The 12530-nt window shown below is 37.7% G+C and overlaps 1 protein-coding gene across 1 annotated transcript in view; it reads right to left on the bottom strand.

Annotated features, from left to right (window-relative positions):
- Positions 1 to 12530, bottom strand: part of AOPEP (aminopeptidase O (putative)) — a 415716-nt gene that overhangs the window by 64545 nt on the left and 338641 nt on the right. The gene's annotated exons all lie outside the window — the stretch shown is intronic.

Raw genomic sequence — 12530 nt, 5'->3', positions numbered from 1 at the left:
TTGCTTGGTCCATGACAAATATCACAAAAACCTCAAATGATCTATACCTTGTAAAGTTTACTAACTTAATATGAAAAGTAAAATTTCACACCAACCCTTACAGACACCTAACTGTCTCACCAGAGTCTTGCCCACTCTTTGGAAGGCCTGAGCTTTCAAAATCGGACCCAGTCCACCCCTAGGCAAGCCAGCACTCAAGGGTGCTCCATGCAAAGATCCCACTCTGGACGAGTTTCCAGGCCACAGGGAGTGGCCTTGGAGGGGCAGCCCGAGTCTCCCATGGCGTCCTTTCCACCCTGCTCAGGTATCCCTGCTCCATGACACAAGAAATCAGCTGTGCAAGTTTCTCCTCGGCCAGAACCCAAAGCTGCTCCCCCTCTCCACAGGCCCACTTCAGGAGCTGTTCCAGCAGAAGGCTGAAAAGAGCACGGCGGGACAGAGCTGGGGCTGGTCCCAGGTCAGTACTGCGGACCTCCAAGTTCTCACGTGGAAAACAAGGGCTGGAGTTAGAGAGGCCCAAAGGCCCTCCCCCAGCCTAACTACTCCAGTCCCGTACCGCATCGCACATAAAGTGCTGAAGTGAAGCGTGAGCTGTCGAGCTCTCCACCGGATGCTCTCCCAACCTCCGTGCACTCTTGCGGCCTGGCACACTCAAGTGTCAAGGACTTCAAGTAGCTTTCATAACGTTATAGTCACTAGCGCATTCCTCCAGGTGCTCGATTTATAATTTTTCCAGTTATTTAAGACAGCTCCTTGTTGGTGGTGATTTCAGTTTCTGAAGTTACCTCAACTTCTTAGTTCTTCCTGATACCACACAAAGATGAGATATCCAGTGACAAAACCAATGTTCTAAACTATGTTAGAAACTCAACATGACCAAGAACCATTTTAGAGAATATTTCAAGACAACCACCTGTACTAAAATTCACTTTCTGTCATGAAATAAACACTGCAACCCTGCCTAGTGAAAGGTAACAGTTCTCTCCTTAGACCAGAAATGACTGCAAATGACAACAGAGGAGGAGGTGTGCCCAATACCAAGTGTCATTCATTGGCTGGTATTTGTATAAGCTCCACCAGCCTTCAAAGGAACGTCAAATCAAAACAGTTTGAGGAGAAGAAACAAAAGCGATGACTTGAGCACAAAAAATGATTACAGACTCATTTAAAACGGAGCTTTGCTAGAATAGAAATCTTATCAACAGCCTGAAGAGCACTTTGAGAGCTTCCTGTTTGGAACAAGAACAATGACAATTTATTCCACTATAGTGGACAATCTGGAGAGATGCAAATGAAACAGTAGATGAGTGCTGAGAAACAGGATTGGTCTTCTTGAACAAAGTCAAAAGATAAAGACAAAATGTAACAGACTTGTATGCCTATTATGCCTATATTTGCTGCAAAGCGAAGAACAATTAAAGGAAGAAATCAAGGCTGTTTAGGGGTGTATGGCTTTTTTTTTTTGGTCTGTAAATAAATTTAAGAATGTTTTCCTGTCTCATTATTGTGGAGAAGGGAAAAAACCCAAATGAATGGTGTCTATCCACATACCATTAGGTAGTCAGTCTTTCACCATCTTATTTGAAGAGGTGCTCTAAAACATACTAAGTACTTAGTAAATGCCAGCTGTTTTAGATAAGACACCTCACTTAACTCCCAAAAGACTCTGGCAAGACACCTATCTCCCTTTGACAGGATGCGAGGTGGTGGTGCAGTCAAAGGGGGCCACCGTGGGAGCCAGACCCAAGCCACTCAAGGTCTGAGGCCACCCAAGGTCTGCACACGGCAGGGAGGAGAGTTACCTCTCCAAGACACCTGCACCCCTCTGCAGAGAACAACTGGATTTTATCAGTCAAAATCCCAGAGACATAAGAATGGATTATTCTACAAGAATCAAAAGAAAGCAACAGCTAACAAGGCTACACGGACAAAGAGGACCAGAGTCATGGGGAGACGGAGTGGGAACAAAAGTAGGTCACTACAACTGACGCACGAGGACTCTGGGCTCAGTGACTCATTTGGGGATCCTGGGTGAGACACTCAGAGTTTCCAGTGAATGCACTACCGCCTTCGGATCTGCAAAATGGAGGACAAAACCTTATTAGGATTATTTGGACACTTACAGATCCTCGCAAGAAACAAAAGCCTTAACATATTAAAAAACATGGCTTAACACACGTAAGAATGGCTAACATAAAAAAAAAGAAATCTGATGATATCAAGTGCTGATGAGCAGGCAGAGAAACTGGCTCCTGAGGACCAACACTGATCCTCAAGACATTACGATAAATAAAAGAAGCCAGATCCAAAAGACTCAAGTGCACATGATTCCATTTATATCACATTTTTAGAAAAGGCAAAGGTATAAAGACAGAAAGCAGACTTGTAGCTGCACAGGGTTACCAATAGCGACTGACCATGAATGGACACAGGGGAACTTTTCGGTGACAGAAACCCGTTCTAAAACTTAAGGTAGTGGGGGCTGTACCAGTGCATATGAGTGAGTTTCCTATACAACATATAATTCAATAAAGTTGTTGAGAGAGAGAATCAGAATCGCCATCTTCTGTTGTCTATGAGAGCACTCAGCATCTTTTACCTTTAATGTCAAGAATAAACATAAAAGTGCATCTTTCGACACTTAAAGCTAAAGCTTATATGTGTGACAGTTAAGGAAAAAACATCAGAAAGCAATCCATATATGAGCATAGTCCAGCAGTAGGTTCTGTTTCTCTTCTGGATTCTTTCTGTTGTTCTACTTGAACATCTCATGCTATTCATGAATATCACGAATTTTTTCTTGGACACCAAACAAAAACCGCCCCAGAAAATTAACAGAATGAGCCTTACTACTTTCAGTTATACATGAAACCGCATAAAGTAACTGCTGTTGCCTTTTCAGTGAATATGTCAGAAAAATCAAGACCTATCTTCTGAGACCATTTTCCCCATTTTACATAGTTTCATTGGCATTAATTAGGAGAACAGTTTAATTGCTTTCATATACACAAAATCTGAATCTTCACAGATGTATGATTTAGATTTTAATACTCCAAAAAACCAATGCTTGTTTAATTTATAGGATACATAAAACGATCAATGATTTGGACATATACTTCATGCCATTTTTGTGGCCCACCTGACAAGTTTATTCGTTTTCATCATCAAAAAATAAAAGGGGAAAAGTAAATAAATAAAAGGAGTATATAACTGTCTTTACAAATACTGTTAAAAAAAAAAAAGTCATCTGCAGTGCTGAAAACACATGGGATACTTTCTGGGTAAAATAACACAACATCCAAAAACCAACAAGAGGGGGAAACTCTGAAGACCTCTCCAAGTCCCCACCTGTAATATTCTCATTTCACCTTGAAACCACACAGGCAGGAAAAAAATCCAAAACTGAAAGACACAAGTTAAAGAATGAAAAACTTACATCCTCAAGTTCAGAGGCAGCCTAAGTTTGCTGCAGCGCTTTGACTTGACATTAGCAAGCCTAAGAGAAGCACAGCTTCCCCTTGAACATGAGCTTCAACTGCATGTGGTCCACTTACATGTGGATATCTTTCATTAATGAATACTACGGACTACATAACCCATAAGTAGCTGAATCCAGGGGTGTGGAGGAACCTCGGATATGGGGACTCACTGTAAGTTTTTCCTGGATTACCCTCCAAGTTGTTCAAGGGTCAACTTGACCAACTTCACAGTTTCAGTAGGTTCTCATGAAAACAACTTGAATTTTGGGAACAGAAATTATGACATCTTCAACTCTACAGTGCATCAAGAGCTGAATGAACTGGAACCAATATGTGTATCGCTTCACTAGCCTGGACAAGGCTTGTGGATAATGCAAATAACCCAAAGTGATACAACTTCCTTTCCTTGTGAGATCCAAATCACTCTGTATATATACCTGATGTTACCTCTGAAATGAGTTTGATTCAATTCTGCTTTCTTTCCAGTTTTTTACATTTAACAGTAAAATCTCTGAGGACTGTTTCCCATTCCTCTGTGCTCCCTACTCCTTACTAAGGGTTTTGCATGTTGTGGATATGCAATGAAGTTAGTTAGTAAATAAATTGTTTAAGTAAATATAGAATTTAATAAGGAATGCATTACACAGAATCAGAGACAGTATTGTATTTCTAGCCTTGAGTTTCCAAATCATTCTGATTCATAAGTGTCAGCAGAATTTCTATGATGGGTTCCAGCCTTACTTCTAGAACATGGATGCATTTATTTTTTAAAATCACATATTCAAATAAAGACACTAACACTATTTACATGTATGTCAATCAAACCCCTATCTGTGCTTACAAATCAGGTAAAAGCATTAAAATGGATTCAGTTAATTCAATTACCCAATTTCCCACCATAACTTCCAGTCTGCATGTGTAAAGGGTTGCTTTATCAAAACAAGGCCCAGGAATGGAAACCCTTAGTCCAGGGTAGCCTCAGGTAAAATGCAACATATACATACTCATGTCCTTGGTTTGTGCTACACTGGTTTGGATTTATCACATGCTATTTTGTAAGTGATCTTTGATATGTTGTGTGTTTTATCTCCCATGGCCAGAAATGACATCTCCTATTTCCTTGGTATTTTCCAGCAGCGTCTTATACAAGGCCTTATATACAACAAATCTAAGAAAATATGCTGACTGATTAGATTCATTTAAGGTTTTCAGCTCTCTGAAGAATAGTCCTTTTTCCCCTCTGTGTTCTTTTATGCACATATAAATGAAAAATAAAAAATTAATTAAAAATTAATTCATTAAAAATTAAACCCAGAGTTTTTTGTGGGAAACTAACATATGAGAGGATTACGAAGGAGATGGAATTTCTAAAGAGGTGTTCGCAAAAAGTAACAGTGCTTTTAGGCCAGTGGTTCTGCCCGAGTGGATCAGAGTGAGCTCATTTATTGCCATGTACACAAAGTAGCCTTTGGAGTATCCACTTAGATTTCTCACAAATATAAAGCCAACTGAAATCCAACTGACTATAAAATGAAATACTGTAAAATGTTAAAGTTCCTGACAAGGGGCTTTAAACAGTAAGAAGTAAAATAAATTTAAAGCGCTTTACATACAGTATCTTATTTAGTCTTCAAATCCACTCTCTGAGCAAGCAAAACCAGTTGTCATTATTCTCATCTTACAGATCAAGAAAGTAAAGCTCAAAAGCGAGTGACAGCTGGGAAAATGGACTCACAATGAGATATATTAAACAAAAATTTTTGGAATTAAAAAAAAATACCTAGGCATCCAGGAGAAAAAGCAGGTCACTCTGACGAAAAGAAATGACGCTAGTGTCAGACTTTATGCAAGACAATGGAGGGACATATTCAAGATACTTAAAGAAAATATGAGCCAAGGATTTTATGTTTAGTTGAACTGACCTTCATGTACAAAGCGTATAATTTATAAACATACAAGAGCTCAGGAAATACTGCTGCCCCAAGCTCTTCCTGAGAAATCCACTACAGAACTAGCTTCAAAACACCAAAAGACTAAAGATCAATATAAGGGTAGATGATGAGCATTAAATATAGACTTACTTGCAGAATTAAAGCTAAGTGATTTTATAAAGGATACAGTAATAATATGTAATGGCTACATGCTCTGACATTGTAGGTATAGTACAGCTATCATAAAGGATAAAGGGGATGGGAAAATTATATGAAAAATACATTAGTTTGTTGACTGTTACAGGTATTTATCTGGAAACTGAAAGATAAAACACTTCAAGTCACAGGATGGAAGACAAAGAGGAGAGAGGTGAGGAAAGGTTACTATCTAATTTTAGATATTAAATATGGCAAAGAAATCAATACACATGAGCAAACAAAAGTGAACAAGAGGCAAAAATGTGTTATCATGTGAAAGTAACTATTAGAACAAAAACACAAGCCTTCCTAAATACCAAAAAAAGGACAAAAGAAAAAAATGTATAAAACAGAACATATTAATTTTATAATTAATACAAATTGGCTTACCTGGACAAAAAACAAAGATTTTCAGATAAAAGCAAAACTCAAGCAACAAACTTACGGAGCACACAAGTAGGAGGCAGAGCTAGAGTCAGTGTCAGTCCTCCTGGCTTTGAGCTTTTCATAGAAAAGATGAAAAAGATGACCCACGACTGATAGTAAAGCTCTACCAAATGTGCTTTAGTGAAAAACTCTGTCATTAAAATTTCTTAATGCAGAAGCCAGGTAAGACTTTATATAAAAGTACCATTAGTGAGATTCATGCATCTAGTTGATTCAACAAATATTTGCCGAGGGTGTATATAATTAGGTCCTTTTCTAAGCACTGAAAACACAATGCTTGAGTGTCATTTTTCCCTTCTGTAGAGACCCAAAAATATAAATGTAATATATGTTGGCTAGACTTAAAGACACATGCTAGTGTCGACCTCCTAAAATAGAAGATTAGTGGAGACAATGGCAGGCCCTCAACTACACTGACACCAGTAGGTGCTACTAAAATAATGCATCTTATTAGTGCCATATGATACCAGGCACAAACAGCAGTTCACTAAAATGCCTAATATGAGGAATGACTGCCAAGTAAAGCATTCTGTCACAGGAATGTAACTAATGCTTCCTATAAAACTAAAAGTCACGAAATTTTTCCCTGCCCGCCTTTTCTACCCAAACTCTTATGTTTTATATTAAAATGGCTTTCATCTCTCACGGCATGTAAGAGTTGATGGCTGCTGGCATCGAATCTGCTAAAATCAACACCAGTGTAATTATCTGCACACTTTCAAGTGTTTTCAAAATACATGCTGGTTGAGATTTTCTTAACTTTGAAACGTATGCTTTAAACGTTGGTGGTCTAGGACTGTCAATAGCCTGGGTTAAAAACAATTTTAAAATCTTGCCCAAAGCATTCTCTTCTACAGCAATTATTCAACTTGTTTATAATTCATCTACCTTCACAAAGTGCTTGACACAGTCTACAACATCCTCACATCATATTGCTATTTTGTGACACTACTTTAATGGTACATTTACACGAGCTGATACATGTACAGCACTTAAAAGAGTGCTTGACACATGACAAGTGTCAGCTATTATTATATTAATAGTTCCATTCAAAGGTTCTTTTTAAAATATGTGAATAAGTGCGTGAGGGTAAATGGATAACAATACTTTAAATTTTTCCTATCATGTCAGCTGAAAATGGGAAGGAATTTCAGTACACTCGGAATTCTCACATTTTTTTTTAAAGAACTGCAGAGTCTTTAAAAAAAAAATCTATGAAACAGATGAAAATGTAATGATACAAAATTATACAGGTCAGAATTCCTTCGTGAGGCTATCAAAAACACATTCTATCAGCAATTCTATCTTGATCCAGCCAAGGGGTAAAAAGAAAAACAACTAAGATCCTGTGAAACTAGGTCTCATCTGAGACCTAGGTACAGAAAATTTTGTAAACTATGTAGGGATTTCTAGGGATTTACAGAGAAAAAAGGGAGACCCACAAAAAAGACTGAGTTTGAAATATTTCAGCAATATAACAAATTGCATATTCACAGCGTCGTAATTACCCTTTTGTTTGGTTTCTTTGTAATTATTTTTAATAAATTATTCTGCCTCCCCCCATCACTCAAGTAAGTTGTCATCCAAAGGCACAATCAGAACAACGCAGGACACAAAGGCACTCACTGATAGGGAGGGCGTGAGGGAGGGCGGCTGGTGCCTCCAGAGCTGTGACTCATTCGAATCCATAAAGCTTTTCTACGAGATCAAGTATCAATGAAGCTATTGTAAGAGATTACAGCTATATATATGTAGACTGGTTATGAATTCTCACAGGGCAAGAGCATTTTTGAAAAAAGGAAAGGGCACCAATGTCTGGGAAACCACTCAGCACGAAGACTGCCTCAATTACATAAGACTGGCTGCCGCACCTACCATTTTGCTAAATCTGAGTAGTTCCTATAAAGAAAGAAGACCCTTCAGTTCAGCACTCCCTAAATTCATCTGGCACCATTCTGCCAAGCTCTGTATCCTAAGAGCTCCAGAGTCAAGCCTAACACAGTTGCCATCTGCCGTTACAGATCCAAGAAAGAACCAGATAATTTTTATTAGTCTTAAATACTGTTTTCCAGAAATCATAAACCAAATAGAAAACAGATCTTGGTCACAAAAGACAAATAGCAGTAAAGGACTTTATTAGTTTAAAATTTGTACCTACCTTTATCATGTTGAATATTTCAGTATCAGAGTTGTAATAAAAACATTCTCCTAGAATGTGTAAAATTTTAAAAGGACCAATAAAAGTGGCAAAATGCCTAAATCAAGTTGGATTTAAAAAATGTTCTATGAATTATTATCAAGTCTACCAAGGACTTCAGAATCAAGCGTGTGGAAAGAACAAGTGAAACAAAAGCAGAGTGAAAATGGTCCGGAATTTAGTATCACAAACAAAATAGGTCCAGTATTTTTCTCTGAAAGACTCAGAAAATCGAATTTATCATTTTGGCTCCTACTAAAATGGCCACTGAATATCATAAATCCATTTTCACAACCACCTTCCTAGACTTTCATGTTTCACTCGATATTTCAAGGAAAAATTTCACTAAAATTTAAACAATTTTATGCTCAAGGGTATTATTTTTCAGGTTCTAGCAGCAAAGAATAATTAAAGTAACCTTACAGGGTGCTTTTGTTGGAAACCATTTGTACCTAGTGTTTCTTCTAACTACTCATAACAGAGACCAATCTCACCCTCACCAAGACTCTTACTTGGAAACAAACTCACAGGAAAGAGTGCTTGTTAATAATAACAGCAAAGCTTAGTATTGTCGAATTTCCAATGTTTTGAAAGTATGCCGGTGAATACTTCTGACATCATAACCAGAAATGAGTATCTTAAAATTTGTTCTCTCTGTTATCAGATGTGCATAAAGTAGGAAGCATGCTTCCTTCAAATATGAAAACTGGAATTTTCCTTCTCTTAAAAAGTAAATCATTAACACCATTCAGGTATTTTCTTCAAATATAAGATTTCATAAATTATTATTCTACAGTATATCCTAATCCCTGAAATACTGATAAAAGAAGTATCAAAAACATTGTATTATTTTACACATATATATTTACAAGAATGTTATATTACTCCTTAATCTTTGAATACAATGGATAATTGGCATTTATCTTTGAAATCAGTTAAAGATAAAAGCAGGAAAAAAATGTGTGTCCTTTCAAAACCAATAGTCACTTGGTAAAATCTATTAACATTATTTTTAAAAATATACACTGTACAATTCACTGTTGGTATCACCATTGTTTAACCAGTCCTTTGCAGAGCAGGCTTATCCATTCATCCTAATTGTTCTTTGTATAGTTGTTCACGTCCCCTCGCCTTTCTGTTGCATAAATTATTCAAACAAAGAATATCAGAAGGTAAGGAGAAAAACACCTGAGACTAAAAGCAAAAGAGAGGTGAGTTTTTAAACTGAAAATTGAGAAAACAAATAAACAAAAAAAGTAAAGAAATTAAGTGACACCAGTGGGAAAAAAGAGCTAAAACCTAAAGATAAATACAAATGTCAGAACATAGGAGAAAATGCAGACCAAAAAAAGCCTCATTTTCAGAAAGACAAGAAGTGAAAACCTGTTAGGTGGCACAGAAAGACAGCAGAGCTATCTGGTGGGTGGGTAGGATGGAGGAGACACAGCAGCACCAGCCAGGAGAGCGTCTGAAAGCACTTTTGCAGGGGTACCTCTCGCTCAATCAGCTTACTTTATTTCCTTATTCGTTATTTTAACCCACAGTTGGGCACAGGACAAGTTTGTTTTGCTTCTCCTTCTAAGTTCACTGAAAACCTCAACTAGTATTTCAAGCTATACCAGGTTATGCCCACCACTTAGCACTTTCAAGATTTTAAGGAGGGAAAATAATTATTCCTATAAAATTACATTCTTTAATGTTTAACTCCAGCCAAATGCCCATTTCTAAGACCCTGGCCTTGCACCACTGCTTTTTGTTTTCCTTCCTCAGGCAGGTCAGAAGATGGCCTTCCCCCAGTCACTAAAAATCAGAGGAAAAATGCTACGACCTAGCATAGTTAAATACAGACCAGTCATCCCCCAGTTCATGCCTGGGGCTGAATCCTGCCTGAGGCCTGAAGATGCAAATAGAGACCTAGGGGATGGAGGAAAGGGCAGCAGGAGGGAGAGAAAGGGGCCAAGACAAAGTAGGCAAATAAAAGCGACAGCTAGATTTTAAATGTCCAACCTACAGAAACAACTAAACTTTCTTACTTTACAGTTACATAAAATAAATAAAAGGAGAAAAATTCTAACGTTATAGGAAAACAGTAAACGCATGAAAAAAGAAAAATTGACGAATATGCTTCTACCTGTGGCATGGTGAACATTTAAAAAAAACGTAGCTCAACACCATGTTAAATTAACAACCTAGATTCCAATGAATAACAGGTTCAAATCCCAGCAGAAGGTTAACATAAGACCTAGGTTTGAATATTCAATACCACAGAATTTGATCCATATTTTGGAATAGACACTCAGGCAATCAGAGGACACACCTCGGCTACCAGCTGCTATACAGCTTCTGTGTCTTTCAGAACTTGTTCTAACGCCCTTGGTGGCTAATCGCACCCCCTTTCTCCCTGTCCTTGAAAATATCACATGCTTTGCCTCAGTGAGCTCCAAACTCTAAGACAGAGCAGAAGCAAAACAGTGGGCAAAGGGCTGAGCTGCTGTGCAGAACCAGAAGGAAAAACTGGAGACATTGATAATTAATACTCTTACACAATTCTTAAACCATCCCCCTTCTTGCCCCCCTTCCCCCACCTCCACCCTCAAAGCTAGTCAGCTTTAAGCTTCATTCCCTGAAAGGAAGCTCGGCATGACAGTCTCAACCCACTTCATTTTCATGTCCTCCTCAAAACTACTGCCCACAATTTCTAAGAAAAGTCAGAAGCACGTTATCCCCATAAGCTCCAACACAATAGCCTCTCTCAAGGAGAAATGCTCAGTGAAGAACTCCAGTGTTCTTGGAAGGCAAACTCCTCAGTCCCTAGCCTCATTCTCAGAGGGCGGTGGTCAGGTCACAGATGCGTAACACAGTGGGTGTCACATATACATATATGGTTACTTCAAATTCAGATTCTGGTAGTGATTACCTGGTAATCCACAAAGGGTTACCCCTTCTTTTACGCATGAAACACTGTGTGCTTGGATAATCTTACTTTGGGTTTAAAAAAATAATAGCTAAAAAATATTTTTTTAACCACTAAACGAGCCAATTTGTAATTCTTTTTCCTTCTTTGGACATTTTATGATCTCATTCATCCATCACCTCACAAACATTTTTAAAAACACCTAGACCATGAAAAGTTAAACCAACACAACCTACCATAGCATGCTAAGGTACAGCCAGAAAACTCAAGCCAGTTCAAAATGACCACTTTTTCTATTACTGTTTAACTGAAGTGACATGTACGACTCTTTGTTTAAAAAGGGAAGGGCTTTTCACACACTGAATGTCTCCTTACAAATGACCGAACTCCTAGGCCAGTTCTTTTTGTAATTCTCTCAGAAGCTGCCCTCGGTATCCTTAAATGCACTCTGAAACTTTGGTATCACCTTCATTATGATGTGCTTTGTGCACATTCTCGGACGCTGCAATGCCCATACTAAGGCAACACATCACAGAAGTTGGCAGCAATGCTATCAGCAAGAATTTGGCTTCAGAGTCAGAAATGATTCATCATACATTCTAAGCAGCAGAAAAACAACGCACTGCTATTTTAATCCCTTGGTGCTTTCAAGAATCAAAAAACAGTAAAATAATTAAAGCCAAAGCAACAAAAATCCTACCTGATGCAATGTTTGTAAAAACATTCATTTTTAAGAGTTTTCAACAAAAGCACTCAGGAAATAACAAACTACTTACCTTATTTCACAATATTTACTACAATGACAAATCAAGTTTTAACTTAATACAATTTCAGGAGAAAACAGGTAGTCCAAACTTCTGCAAAGTAGCATACTGAAATTCTAAATACAGAAAAACAAATTTCTCATTTGCTTTAACTAAACAAAATCCCTCCACTGTTTCAAAAGTAATACACTACTTTCATCTTCTCTCTCCATTTTTGAGAGTACTCTATAGTCTAAATTAATGAGTGTGAGTGGTCTCTCTCAGGATCAAACAGAGAAACCTTATACTGTGGGTCATTTATTCAGAACACTCCCTGGTTTTTAGAGATATTATATCATAATAATACCACATACCATAATAAATGTTACTGATCTAATGTAATAATGTAATGGAACTGGCTTTTTGTCCTGATGCTCTATTTAAAGAGCATGAAAGAAATCTGCATCCTGGGTCGTTTTCACTTCCTAGGAACAAAGTACGTTGATAATCAATAGGATTATCAATCAGTATTTCTACAGAACTATACCTAGGTAAATCTAAGGTTTACTGCAAATTTAATTAAAACGTAAAAAAAAAAATGCTACCCTACTGTTGTGCCCA

This window comes from Budorcas taxicolor, chromosome 8, assembly GCF_023091745.1.
Source record: "Budorcas taxicolor isolate Tak-1 chromosome 8, Takin1.1, whole genome shotgun sequence".
NCBI lineage: Eukaryota > Metazoa > Chordata > Mammalia > Artiodactyla > Bovidae > Budorcas > Budorcas taxicolor.
The sequence above is the reverse complement of the archived record's forward strand: the minus strand, read 5'-3'. Positions and strand labels throughout refer to the sequence as shown.